The sequence below is a fragment of the Poecilia latipinna genome, unplaced genomic scaffold, assembly GCF_001443285.1.
Source record: "Poecilia latipinna isolate Pla-1442-1.1 unplaced genomic scaffold, P_latipinna-1.0 Scaffold964, whole genome shotgun sequence".
In the NCBI taxonomy this organism is placed as follows: Eukaryota; Metazoa; Chordata; class Actinopteri; order Cyprinodontiformes; family Poeciliidae; genus Poecilia; species Poecilia latipinna.
In genome coordinates, this window is record NW_015113580.1 from 165,485 (window position 1) to 178,349 (window position 12,865).

Below are 12,865 nucleotides of genomic sequence, written 5' to 3' on the forward strand. Positions count from 1 at the left end.
GATGAGCAAACAGTAAATGCACTGTTTGGTAAATTTTGCTTTCCCATAGAAAGAATGGTCACACAGATTAAACTCCACTGTTAGTATTTTATACAAACCGTTAGTGGCATATTTATATAATGACTGTTTGGTCTGTTGATTTTCTATTCTTCCACAATACCTAATACATTTTTTAGCATGTAGAAATATAACTTCTACCACCATGACCGCTCCAGCAATGAATGTGAACTGCAAGTGTTCAATGCATCACTAGTGTAAGCATCATAGAATTCAAAGCTGAGGTCGAAGGACTTAATAAAAATCAATTACCTAGATTTTAAAAATTTAGCAAATACAATTGAAGAATGAAAACGTCAATTTATTATTATGTACATGAAGGATTCTACATATACAAGGTTTTATGAAGGATTTTAAACAGGATTCCAAAGAGTAGGCGAGCTCTTTTTGACAAAATGCAGAGCCTTCAGCTAAGACTGTTGTTGAAATTCATTTGACCTCTTATCTGTGGACAAGGTCTGATGTTAATTAAGTCCTATGTACAGCTGCCTGTATGGCTATTGAGTTTGCATTTCTTTTTGTAGAGAAATATAACAATCTGAAATCTTCACAATTTCCTTTCATTGAACAGGTTTTCTTTAGTCTATAAAGTATCATATCAGTGCTGTAGTCATGTGTGGATTGGTGTTATTATTTTAATAAGAGCACTTGTGCAAAGACACATTTTGTTCTTTTCATCGTTTAAATCCTTGAACAGGTCCTGCACGTGTTCAGTGCACTGCATGTGTCATACCATACCTTTGAATCTTTCCACATTTTGTCACATTTCAAACTCAAACTTCAGTGTATTTTATTGGAATTTTTATTAACTGACCAGTATAAAATTACATGCAATAAACTGACATGTAACCATGAAGCAGAAAGAAAGTAAAGTTAATTTTCACTTTACAAATAAAAATCCAAAAAGTGTGGTTTGAATTGATGTTTATGCCTCTGAGTCAACTCTTTGTAATAGTACTTTTTGCTGTCACACATTTTTTGGGATGTCTTTACCACTTCTACATATACAGAGTGGATGTAGAGCATCTGAACAGCAATTTTCACATTTTACAGGTTGGAACTGTGAGGGGGCTATCTTTACATAAAATATTCTTTTATCTAAACTCTTCTATTGTATTTCTAGCTGAATGTTTAGGCTCAGTGACACTCTTTCTTTTTTGATCTTTCCTTTGGTTTGTCATTTTGTTTGTATTTCCTTTTAATTCCTGTAAAGCACTTTGTATTGCCTTGTTGCTGAAAATGTGCTAAATAAATAAAATTACCTTTAGAAGGTGAAGCTCTTGTCCAGTCTAAACTCTTGCAGGAATATTCCCTATCGAGCTATAGCCATCATCCCTCCAACTCTGACAATGTGGTTATAGTTTTTCTCCCTCTTTATGCACTATCCAAATTGTAAAGTCATAAAAGCATCAAGAATAGATAGCATGGGATAGCGTTGAAACCTATGAAAAGAATAGCTAAAATGAAAGATCGAATGAGATTTGGACAGATACTAATTCACCCCTCTAAAAATTGCCCTCAGCTCAAGATGACACGTTTGTTTTGGGTGGTCTCAGATGGACACAAAGGAGTGAGGACAAAAAGTGTCAGAACCCAGTGCCTGCGTAATCAAGAGCAATCTCAAGGTGAAGAGCTGACTGACACTGAGAACAAAAGCACACTTTGACATGTCTGGGTAACACAACCCTGCAGTGTAAATGACGAGTGCAGAGGCCATACAGTAGAAGTATGTTGGTTACGCACATTTCTGCCAGGCATAAGTTGACAATCACACACCCACGTTCAGAAAGGAAACAAGTACAATGAGAAATCGGTACAATATGTTTGTTTGGGTGGAACTTGAACCTGTCTGTGCCCCTGGGCCACAGCCAAGCAGGTGTTGGTGTGTATTCACACAATCACGTACTGAAACTAAGAACACCTGGACTGAGCTTTATATCTCAGTTGGACTCAGTAGAGCTGTCACGCTCTCAAAGACAGAACGTGACCCCAAAGCTGAGGGGGGCACACCTGTTTCATGGGAGGCCCCTCTGTCTCTGAAGGAACCTCTCATAACAACTCCAATGGTAGCAAAGTTTCAAGTGTTTAATTGACGCTTATATACATAAAAAACAGAGAAATCATCATAACATATCACAGGGTGTAAGTGAAGGGTCTAAGAAGATAAAGGTTGTTTACTTTAACGGTATAACCACTTAACTTTCTTTACTGTGTATTTCAAATTATATATAATGCATTTTGATGACAATACAGTTTACTCCCCAATCACTACGGTTTTAGAGGAACAATGCTGAGCTTGATTTAATTCAGCCGTTCTGAAAGTCTGGACTTTGATCCAGATCTGGGTGGAATCGTTCCCAACCCAGTCCAACATCAATGAGTCATATAAAAAACAACAGAGGAGCCAAGATAATATTAGCATAACATGTCAGAAAACATCCAACGATAGAAACCCACTTCCTCACACCTAATTAATTCCATGTTGTCCAAAAGTTTTTCTGCTGCCGACACTAGTCTGCAGGAACTGAGTGGGGAAGGCGCGGGCGAGGGGAGCCCTCTGAGGCAGAGGCTCGGCTTGGAGACTCCAGCTCTGAGGAGGAGCTCCATGGAATAAGTGATGCTTGGATAGAGCAAACATCTGGGCACCCCAAATGGCTGCCAGGGAAGATTAAAGGATTTATGTTTTTAAAAGAAATGTTTTGGCTCTGGTGGCCTTTATTTGACAGTGAATTTACAGGCAGGCTGCGACTCAAACCCTTGATGGCTGCGTAGAGCACTAAGGCATCCCATGAACAAATGTTCATGGGATGCATGCTCTACCCAGGTCCCACCGCCGTGGTGATTTCTGAAACATGAAGCATGAAAATATTCAGAGCAACTGTACAGGTATGTTTTGATGAGGGAATAACATTATGACATGATATGAAGCTCAAACAAGTCGTTTTTACTTAACACTCCAACTTTAAGATACCAAAATAGTAACAATGCCAAAACATAAGGTTGAAGTAGCTGGGGGTTCACATAAATAGGATGCGTGTGTGTGTTGGGGAGAGACGGGTGCGTAGAATAAAGGAGAGAGTGGGCTTGTGGGACCTGTCCTGGACTCGACCTGCAAATGCTGGCACGCCCTGTCCTGCTGGTGGCTAAATAAAGAGCCCAAGGGTGGGCTGGGCGGCTGGAGAAACAGACACAGAGTCGGCATTACCCAGCTAATCTCATTATGGAGGCAGCTCTGCCAAGCTGCCAGGGGTCAGCCAGAGTGCCACGTCAGTCACAGCACCTCTGGCACTCCCTTTGACCCCCTGAGTAGGTTTAAAATGTGACGTGTCGTGACCAGGAATGAGAAACAATCAAGAGTGTAGCTGATAATAAAGGTGGACAACACGAATTTTGCTTTGTTGTTAATTTTCTTTAGAGTGTGGGAAGTATTTGAAAGCAGAAGATGGCAAAACAGATGGAACCCAGAAACTGGACAAAAGAACATAAAACACAATGAGACAGATGCAGTGGGAAAAAAAATTAAAGCTGATATGAAGCAGAATGAGAGTGAGAAATATGATAAAAAAGAGGAGGAGAGCTACAGAAAGAGGTTGAAAGGATGGATAATCAGCTTTTTTTCTCTGCAGCTTGGTTTAATATATTTACAACGGATTGCATCAGGGTGCGGTGGTGAACCATCCGCCAGGGTCAACTGTAGTGCTATGTGTCTCTCATGAAGAAGGTGTGTGTCAAAGAAGAAAATCACACACCAGACAACATAAATGTGAATCCATCAGGTACTCACAGAGACAGTCTTGTTGGCATCTATGCATTTATGTCAAATCGATTTACAAAAAATATGAAGAGAAGCCAGCACAGAAACATAATCCTTGCCTGTGTCCCTATATACTTTTCTCACTCTGCCCTCTTATCTTTTTTTTTGCTCCTTCCCTCGCTGTGGACACATTTAAGACCTAATATTATGGCCCTTTTAGGTCTCGCTCCTATTGCTTAGCTGATATAATGCAACATTTGTAAAAGTTTAGACCCGTGGAGCACCAACATCATGTCAACAGCTCTGAGCTACAGGCTGTTACCAAACAAGGTCAGAGAGATAAGCTAATACCAACTGCACCATATAGACAGCACAGAATGAACATCCTTCTTTCTCAAAGGACCAGCAGACATGAAAACCAACAAAACAATTCAGTTTAAAACTTTTGAGATGTTCCTATGTGTGTGAAACGAAGAATTTGCACACATACTGAGACAGCTACCACCAGTTTTCACCAAGAAAGTAAAATTACCTTATAACACCAATACAACTTGTTACTCCTACACTATAATTAACTTAAGGCTAATAAAAACAATCAAATTTAAACTTACAAACAAATAGTGAAAGATAGCACTTGGGTTAGCAATGCTTGGGGAATAAGGTTTTTGGCCCTATTTAAATTAGAGAACAGAAGACTCACCTTGTTGTTAAAACACTTCTAAAACTTAGAAGTATACTTCTTGTACTTCTAAGTACAACATTATTCATACACCTGGCAGATTTGAATGAAATATTTTTTTTTCACTTAATCAAAACATTAAATTTCTGAATGGAAAGGATAGAGATATCAACTTAGAAAGGAGTAGATATTTTGAAATATGTCAAAATGTTATTTATACCCTTCTCAATAAGCAATTGAAAAACCTTTGTTAGCATTACACAAGTCAAAACTGATAGGTATTTTTCTCGAACCTAACTTCTTATAAACATTGACCAGCTATTTGCATGCTTCCACAGGTATTTTAACAATTTATTGAGCTCCAACGTTCTTTGCCATTACTCTATTCTTTAGCTCCCTGTGCAGATTCCCTGTCATATTCAAGTCAGGACTCTGGGGGGGCCAATCTAGAACATTAAGATTTTGCGTAATCAGAAGAAACGGGAACATTAAAAAGTGGGTATGAACTGTATTCTATGGGTAGCACTGTGAAGGAACACTGTGGCAAGAACAATGTGACTAGTTTTGTGTCCTACAACTTTATGGACTAAGCTTGTCAGTTTAAAAGCCTAATCTCATTACAGCAACTCATACAATGTATGAGTACAAGGGTACAAGGTAAGAAGGTTGCATAAAGGATGGAAAAAATGAGTAAACAGCCAAAATTAAAAGAGCTACATTGGAAGCTTTTGATGGATCTTTTGGCCAAACTTCACAAAAAGTGAAATTTGAAACTCAGTCCTCACTCTGATTACAACCAATGGTCCTAGTACCGATACAAGCCCAGGGCTGGTACAAGGGCTTGTACTAGTACAGGCCCAAGTACAAACTCAGTACAATGAGTTTTTACTTGGTATAACAGAGTTTGCACTCAGTACAAACTTAAGTACAGTAGCTGGAGTACAGCAAGCACTGTACTCAATCATCCTGTACCAAACCTCGCCGTCAGTCAGCCTTATGTACATCCTGCAAAACCCCTTTCTCTGCTTTGCTACAGCTGGTTCACCACAATGGAGCCTGCCATGAATACTAAGGCTAGTTAGCATGTCCATCAATGACGGCAGATACAGTTTTTCTGGAACAGTATGGTGTTTCTCTACCATTAGAACACTGAGCAATGTGTAAACGAGGGTGATTGGCAGCATCTTGATCTGATTGGTTGTTTTTAACCAATCAGAAAAGAGCATTTTTGCAGACATCAATAGTGGCACTGGGAGGAGGTGGAAGAGCTTGATTTTTTTCACAGATTATCCAGGTCATACCATACTGTCACAAGAGGGTAACAGTATGAACAAATATGTAAAGATGCATATGTTTTTAAAGAATTTCCTACTACAGCTTTAAGACCCAATATATATAGCTTACCTCCAATAACAGGCTGATTTATGGTTTAGTTACTCTTTAAGTTCATTAAACCCTCATGAGAAATTTACTGATGAGTGAAATACCAATTTCATTCATCTATTTAACCACAAAACAGTTTGTAAGTCAGCAGTTTAATTGGGGATTTTTCATAATGTGCCTTTTAAGATATTTATTGACTGCACAATCAAAATAAAAAACAAGTTAATACATTTTATACCTTCTTTTCTAAGAGCCCATTGTCAGAGCTGTCTGGGTGAGCCATCATTGTACTACTCTTTATTGTTAGTTTATAGGCTAGAGGCTATTCAACATGTGTAAAAATTAACATTTCAGTTTGAATATCTTGCTTATCTACCGATTAGCTAGCAAAGTTTGTGAGAAAAAAATATCAGCTGTATTCCTTATATTGATGATCAGTACCCCATGTGTGTTTACATGTGTTCTGTAAACTCAACATAAGAGTATGGACTTTACATTGAGACCATCACAGATAAAAATACCCAAAAGCCTACTAAAATAGGCAGAGATAAGGCATGGGTACAGGTTTAGCTAACTAGAAAGGAAAAGGCGCTAAGTGAATGGCTGAAAGTTCACAACAGAGTTCAGGTCAGCCAAGCACTGATTTGGGCCCCCAGCCAAAACGGCGATTGGTATAAGCTCCTGATGGTTCCGCTGTGAAAAGGGATCAGAGAAGCAACAGAGGGAGGGATGGTTGAGAGAGGACAGAAGTGGGGTGTTGGGGTGATTAGGAGGTGGGTGGTTTGGGGAATAACCACTTGAATGGCCTCGACCTAAAATTCATATTTGACTTCAATTAACAAGCTTTTCTGAAAACCAAAACAAACAAACAAACAAACAAAATAAATTGCAAGGAGAAGGCACTGTACATGGCACTGACTTTTTTGTAACTTCATTGTAGTCATGATATATATTAAGAGTAGAACTCTGGGTTCTAAAAAAACAGATATATAAAAACCTGACATATACTAAAAATACTTGAATTTATCTTCAGAAAATACAACAGATACAACTTGATGTCGATATCCCTACTTCTAAAGCTTGCAAATACTCAAGGTGTTTCTTTAAACATCTTGAGAATGTTTAATGAAAATACATCTACAAGAAGATATATTCAATGACCCTTGACATAAACACATATTTAGCTCATATGTTAGGCTTGATACAATTAAGATATATTGTTACACCATCTAATTTTACACATATATTTTATGACTGGGGTCAGAACACATGACATCTTCTCACAAACAACCATGTACAATATGTATGTGTATATTTCACGGCCTGTATACATTCTGGGAACTCATTACAGGAAAAATCAATGCTTGGCATTGGTTTATAGCAGACAGCTTTTCATCACCTTGCGACCTCATTTCATCCCCTCTTATTTCAAGCTGGGCACAGACACCAAATACACAAACACAGACAAAACCACACAATTCAATACAGCCAGTGTACACAGTGGCCAGGTAATAATCCTTATGAGTATGATTTAAACACGACTCAGGATGTGGAAACTTTGGATGTATCCATATCCCTGACTTGGTATGCACTATACTTGACAAGGAAGGCAAAATTATGGACCTGTACAACATTATACTGTATGTTTTTTTTAAATGTTGAGTTTTTTTTTTTTTTTTTTTTTAAAGACAGGCCTGTTTGATTAAGATATCAAGCTTGAAAGAGACATGAGGAGAACTTGGTGTAGCACCACTGGGTGTTAGAGAGGCTAATAAGAAGATGTCTACAAACTCAAATACTAACACTTATACTCAAACTTTCTTTTCCTCCACCATAACCTCTGCTCTTTCTGTGAATAGGGTACACAGCAAGTTTAAAAGTCAGAGCTTTGAAGCACACCACTGTCTGCATGTGGGAATTCTTTACCTCAATGCCTCTCTTTATTGACTTGTGCTTCTCTTTCAGCCTTCCCCCTCAAAGCCAACAAGCAGAAGAGTTTGCAAACCTATGCTCAAAAGTGATCAATTTTTAATTTCTCACAACTTCTTTAACTTGTGTCAAGAAGATGACAGCTCGAAAGAGGCATTGGGAAGCCAGAGGAACTGGCAGAGAGAAGTTGTGGAGGCAAACCGAGGGGAGTAGATGCTAGGGGAAGAGAACCAAGAGGACACTGGAAAAAGTAAGCAATAATTTTCAATCATTTTGTGTTTTATGAGGTTTGTCTTAAAAAAAAAACACGGCTTACAAAGACAAGGACTATGTAACTCATCTCCAGTGATGTATTATTACAATTATATATATTTATAAACATACCAACCATATTTATTGTTCATTCTATAGTTTAATCGGGTAGCAATCAGCTGTTGACTCAGCTCTTTGGCTAACTGTTTTACTATTCAAGGTAATGTGGGTGGTGAAACTAGCTGTTCCAAATTAAGGAATATTTTACTGCTGCTAATGTGGCTTAAATACCTTGTTCCACAGCTGGGTGGGCTAGCACCTGCTGCAAGCTCTGCTAGCCTATTGCAGCTCAGTACGGCACTGTTACTAATTTTCTGATTCAATTAGCATGCCTCAGAGATTACCAGTCTAATTGCAAACTACTTCACAGCTACCTCTCTGATTAATCGCTGCCCATCTGTGGACCAATGATTAAAGGCTTTGGTGTGAATCCTAAATACTAGAACTACATAAGCTTGCACTCTAAATGGTCACTGAGACACTAAATTTAGTCATGTGAAAAAAAAAAAAAAAAAAAAAAACAGAGCTTTATTTTCAAAATGTGTGGAAAAGAGAAATGCGAGTGAGGAATAAATCAGGACACCCCACATTTTGTCCTACTTAAAATGGTGAAAAATAGCATGTAATTCGATGCATTTCTACTCAGCATTTTGAATAAGGTTTGCTTATAATACTATTTGGAACATCATTACCGTTAGTCTGCAGTCCAACTTTCTTTCCTTCTTATGTGACTGCAATGTACTCTTATGTAGTCACCATTTAAAGCATTCTGTGTGCTATATAACTAAACTTGCCTTGCTCTATTAAAACCTCAGGCATTTAATTTGGTTTTCTCCACACTGTTGAAGTACAAGTGAACACCGCAGTGAGGTGGAAAGAGCTGTCTGAAGTCTTCAGAATGACAACTGTGAGGTATTCTTAGGTGCATATTATTAGGTAAATTATTTGTACATTGGAACAAAGGGTATATTTGCCATCAAATACAACAATAAAGAAAAAGAAAGCACACAGTTAATGGCGTGAAACACATAGCTGAAAGTGTCATGGGTCAGGGATGTTTCTTTGCAGCAGAAACAGGCCGGTTCACAATCATACACACACACACACACACATTATATATATATAAACTTAAGCAGAAATAAACCCTGGACATGAGAATGACCCAAACCTGTAAAGACTGGCTGAGAATTAATAAACGTTAAGCCTTGGGAAGAATCGAAGCAAAGACTTCTAGCTCATGGAGGAGCTGTGGGGTGACTTGAAGAAGCATTTAAAGGCATGAAACCCCTCAAACATCCAACACCGATTGGGGGGAGTGGCAAAATAAGATGGATGACTGAGACTTGCAGAAGGCTGTAAGAAGCAGCTCACTGGAGTTGTTTCAACTAAAAGAGGTAAAAGTGGTTATTAGAGGTTGCGGTGTCGCAACCTTTCCGTCAGAATTACAATTGTTGATACCTTATGTTAATGATTAAAACAATACTACTTTTGATATTTACCTATAATTATATAAATTTCCCATTAAAGACTGAAAATAGATTAGACATTGATATGTGGACATTTTAAGAAGAGCTGAATATTTAATATGGTGTCCTAGTTTTCTCACATGACTATTGGATTATTGTGTAACAATAACTAAATAGCTTTCACAACCTCCCAGAAAAAAAATTTCCTTAATAAAATGTCCTTAATCATGTACCAGCATGATTTTAAGCATTATGGGCAAACAGATTTTAAAGGAAAAAAAAGGTTGTGTCAGTTACACACCCAATAACCTCAACTAACATCCACCAATATAAAGCATTTGAGTGACATGCACAGTTGCACTTTTAATATTTAAAGGTGAGTATTACTAGTCTTAAAACATACCAGATAAACACTGACAAAACACTAAGGCCTTCTACCTGTGCAAGCATATAGAAATACAACTGTGGATCAATACTGTCGGTTAGGCTGCTTCTCTGTTTTCCTAACCTCTACCAAATGAAGATGCAGTCTAGACCCTGAGATCATAACCCTAATTGAGATCCTGTAGAAAGCCAAACACCTCTCCCAACCAAACCAGATCAATAGCTGACTGTCGTCCTGGCTGTTGGCCAGTGTTTACTTGTGTTGACCTCTGGAGTTCACAGCGGTGAGCACCAAACAGATGTCAGGAGGAACAGAGAAAAAAACACTAAGATAGAGAAGATGAGGGCGGACACTTGACAAGCTGCCGAGAGAATGCCAGAGATACTGCTATCAAAGAGAAAAGGAGTAGGGTCAGAGAAGAGGGAAAACAAGGGTAAAGGGAAAATGAGGGGAGAGCAATAACAAGCGCTCAAGAGGAGGCAAGTGAACAAATATCAAAAAGAAAGAAGCGGGGGAGAAGAAAGCACAGAGCTTTGACAAGGTGAGGAGCACAGAAAGCCAGTTAAAGGAGTGTAGCTGATGCAAGACAAAGAGATCCCGATGAGGTTATAACAACAATCAGTAAGCTACAGACTTCCAACTATCATAGCCAGGACTTGTTGCCCTCAATCCCACACAATCCTTTCTCTGTTCTCTAACCCAGCCCTATTGACAAAACTAAAACCAAGGTCACAGCAGTGTTTACACACCTTTTAGTTCAAATTACATCACCCAAATGATGGCTCGCTGGGTGCTTTAGACTGTCACTGAGAGCAAATGACCTGGCTGCCTGCCTTCACACAGGAGAACAACAGACAGAATGCAAGAGCCAAGAAAGTGAGGGGAAGGTTGGAGGGAAATACGATGTGTTTAGGGTCAACTACAGTCTCCTGCCAATATTAGGTATATCTATTTAATAGACTATTTACACAAAATGTTTTTCAATCAACACGTACGGCTGCAACCTAATGCATTCAGAGGTAAAATGAGCAAGAGAGGATTTGAGTGATTTGGGATGATTATTAGTGTTAGAAAAGCTGGTCAGAATATTTGAGTCACAACTGATCTACTGGCAATATCATAAACAAGAAATGGGCAGCTTGATTCAACATGACAGAAGGAATACAGTATTTCAGATAACCACTTGCTACAATTACAACACATAACAATACTATCTCTTACTATTCAAAGAAGAAGATAGGCCACGGCAACAAATAAACACACCAGAGGCTACAATTCATCCAGGTTAATCAAAATTAGACAACAAATTAGAAAAAGCTGCCTAGTTGGATAAGTTTTCATTTCTGCAACATTTAAAAGGCGAGAGAATTTTTATACAACATAAAAACATCAATCCACCTTACCTTGTATCAGTGTTTCAGGCTGCTGCTGATTGTGTGGCTCTGTGGGATAAAGTATCTGGCTGCACTTTTGGTCCCTTTGTATCAACCTGAGTATTGTTTCTCAATATATCTACCCCCTTATAATGACAGTTCCTAGAAGATAACAACAAGTTCCCTGTACATTACTCATCACCTTCACCAAATCTGAGTCCCATCGAGCACTTTCAGAAATTAATGAAATGTTAGAATTACATCATGGATGTGCAGCTAACTAATCGCCAGCAACTGTGTGATACTATCGCATCAACATAAACCAAAAACCTGGCTGAATCTATGCCACAAACAATAAGGGCAGTGAATGCAAAAGGGAGAACAACCCAGTACTATTTAGATGTACCTAATAAAATAGCCAGTGAATGTTGAGCAATATAGAAACATGACAGGGTATTCCACGTTTGACCTTTAAAATGGTATTCAAAGCCCCTGAAATACACAAAGTTATTATTTCCTGATAATATTTTTCTTTTTATGACTCTATAGAATCTTCAAACAGAAAGCATAATGGACATTGCTGCTAGATTCCAATAATGATGTATAACTTGCTCCCTGCACAGGAATATAATACCGATATGTCAGGCCTCTGATTTGGCCACAATTTGCATGGTTATAATAGCTTATCGACGGGCTCAAGGTTGCGCAGGGCCAGGCTGCTTCACTATAATGACTGCCACGTGCCTCCGACAGTTTATTTCAAGCTTCTGTGGCTCAGTCACCCAGCTCCATATCTCATCAATATCCAATCTTGATCCCTCCATCTGCATCCTGAAAAAGTCCCCGCTAACATGTCTAGCCCCTTCAACCTCACCTTTACCTCCTCCGTTCCCTCTCTGCCACTGTTTTTTATCCTTTCAATATCATACAAGCATTTCCAAAAGAGATCAATACAATCGTAATTCATAAGGCTTTCCAAAATCTGATTGTCTCAAACCATTTAGCCATAAAACAGCTATTGATTTTTTCCAAGACCATGTGGTGCCCACCTTATTTAGTATCCGTGTAAAAGCACTAACCTTTAAGTATCAAATGTAGAAACTATTAATGAAAATAAAGCTGAATTTATTTGACCACAGATTAAGAGGCCATATAATTACCTTGAAAATCAGGTGTTAAAAGTAAAAAAAAAAAAAAATGAAGGTATTCACATCTGTTTCTGTTAATTAAAACTGTTGAGAATATTTGTGAACTGTACTGCATATTAATAAGTAAGCTTTAGTTGACCAAATATTAATAAGTGCATCAAGACAACATCTGCTCCAAATCTTTAGAATTTAGATCCAGGTTTTCAGACAAAAAGGTTTTACTCTTGCATATAATGTTTCTATGCTATAAGAGAGCACAGAACACTTCATTTAACACTTTCATGTATATATCTAGAAAGAGAAAAAAATCAGATTTAACTTTAGAAAAGGAAAAAAAAACATGATAAATTATTGTATTTCTGAGGTGAATTTGATCATT

General features: G+C 38.1%; 1 protein-coding gene across 1 annotated transcript in view; it reads right to left on the bottom strand.

The window, feature by feature from the left end:
* Positions 1-12,865, bottom strand: part of LOC106958135 (protein FAM172A-like) — a gene marked incomplete at its 5' end in the record, with an annotated part of 84,542 nt that overhangs the window by 18,625 nt on the left and 53,052 nt on the right. The window lies entirely within an intron of this gene.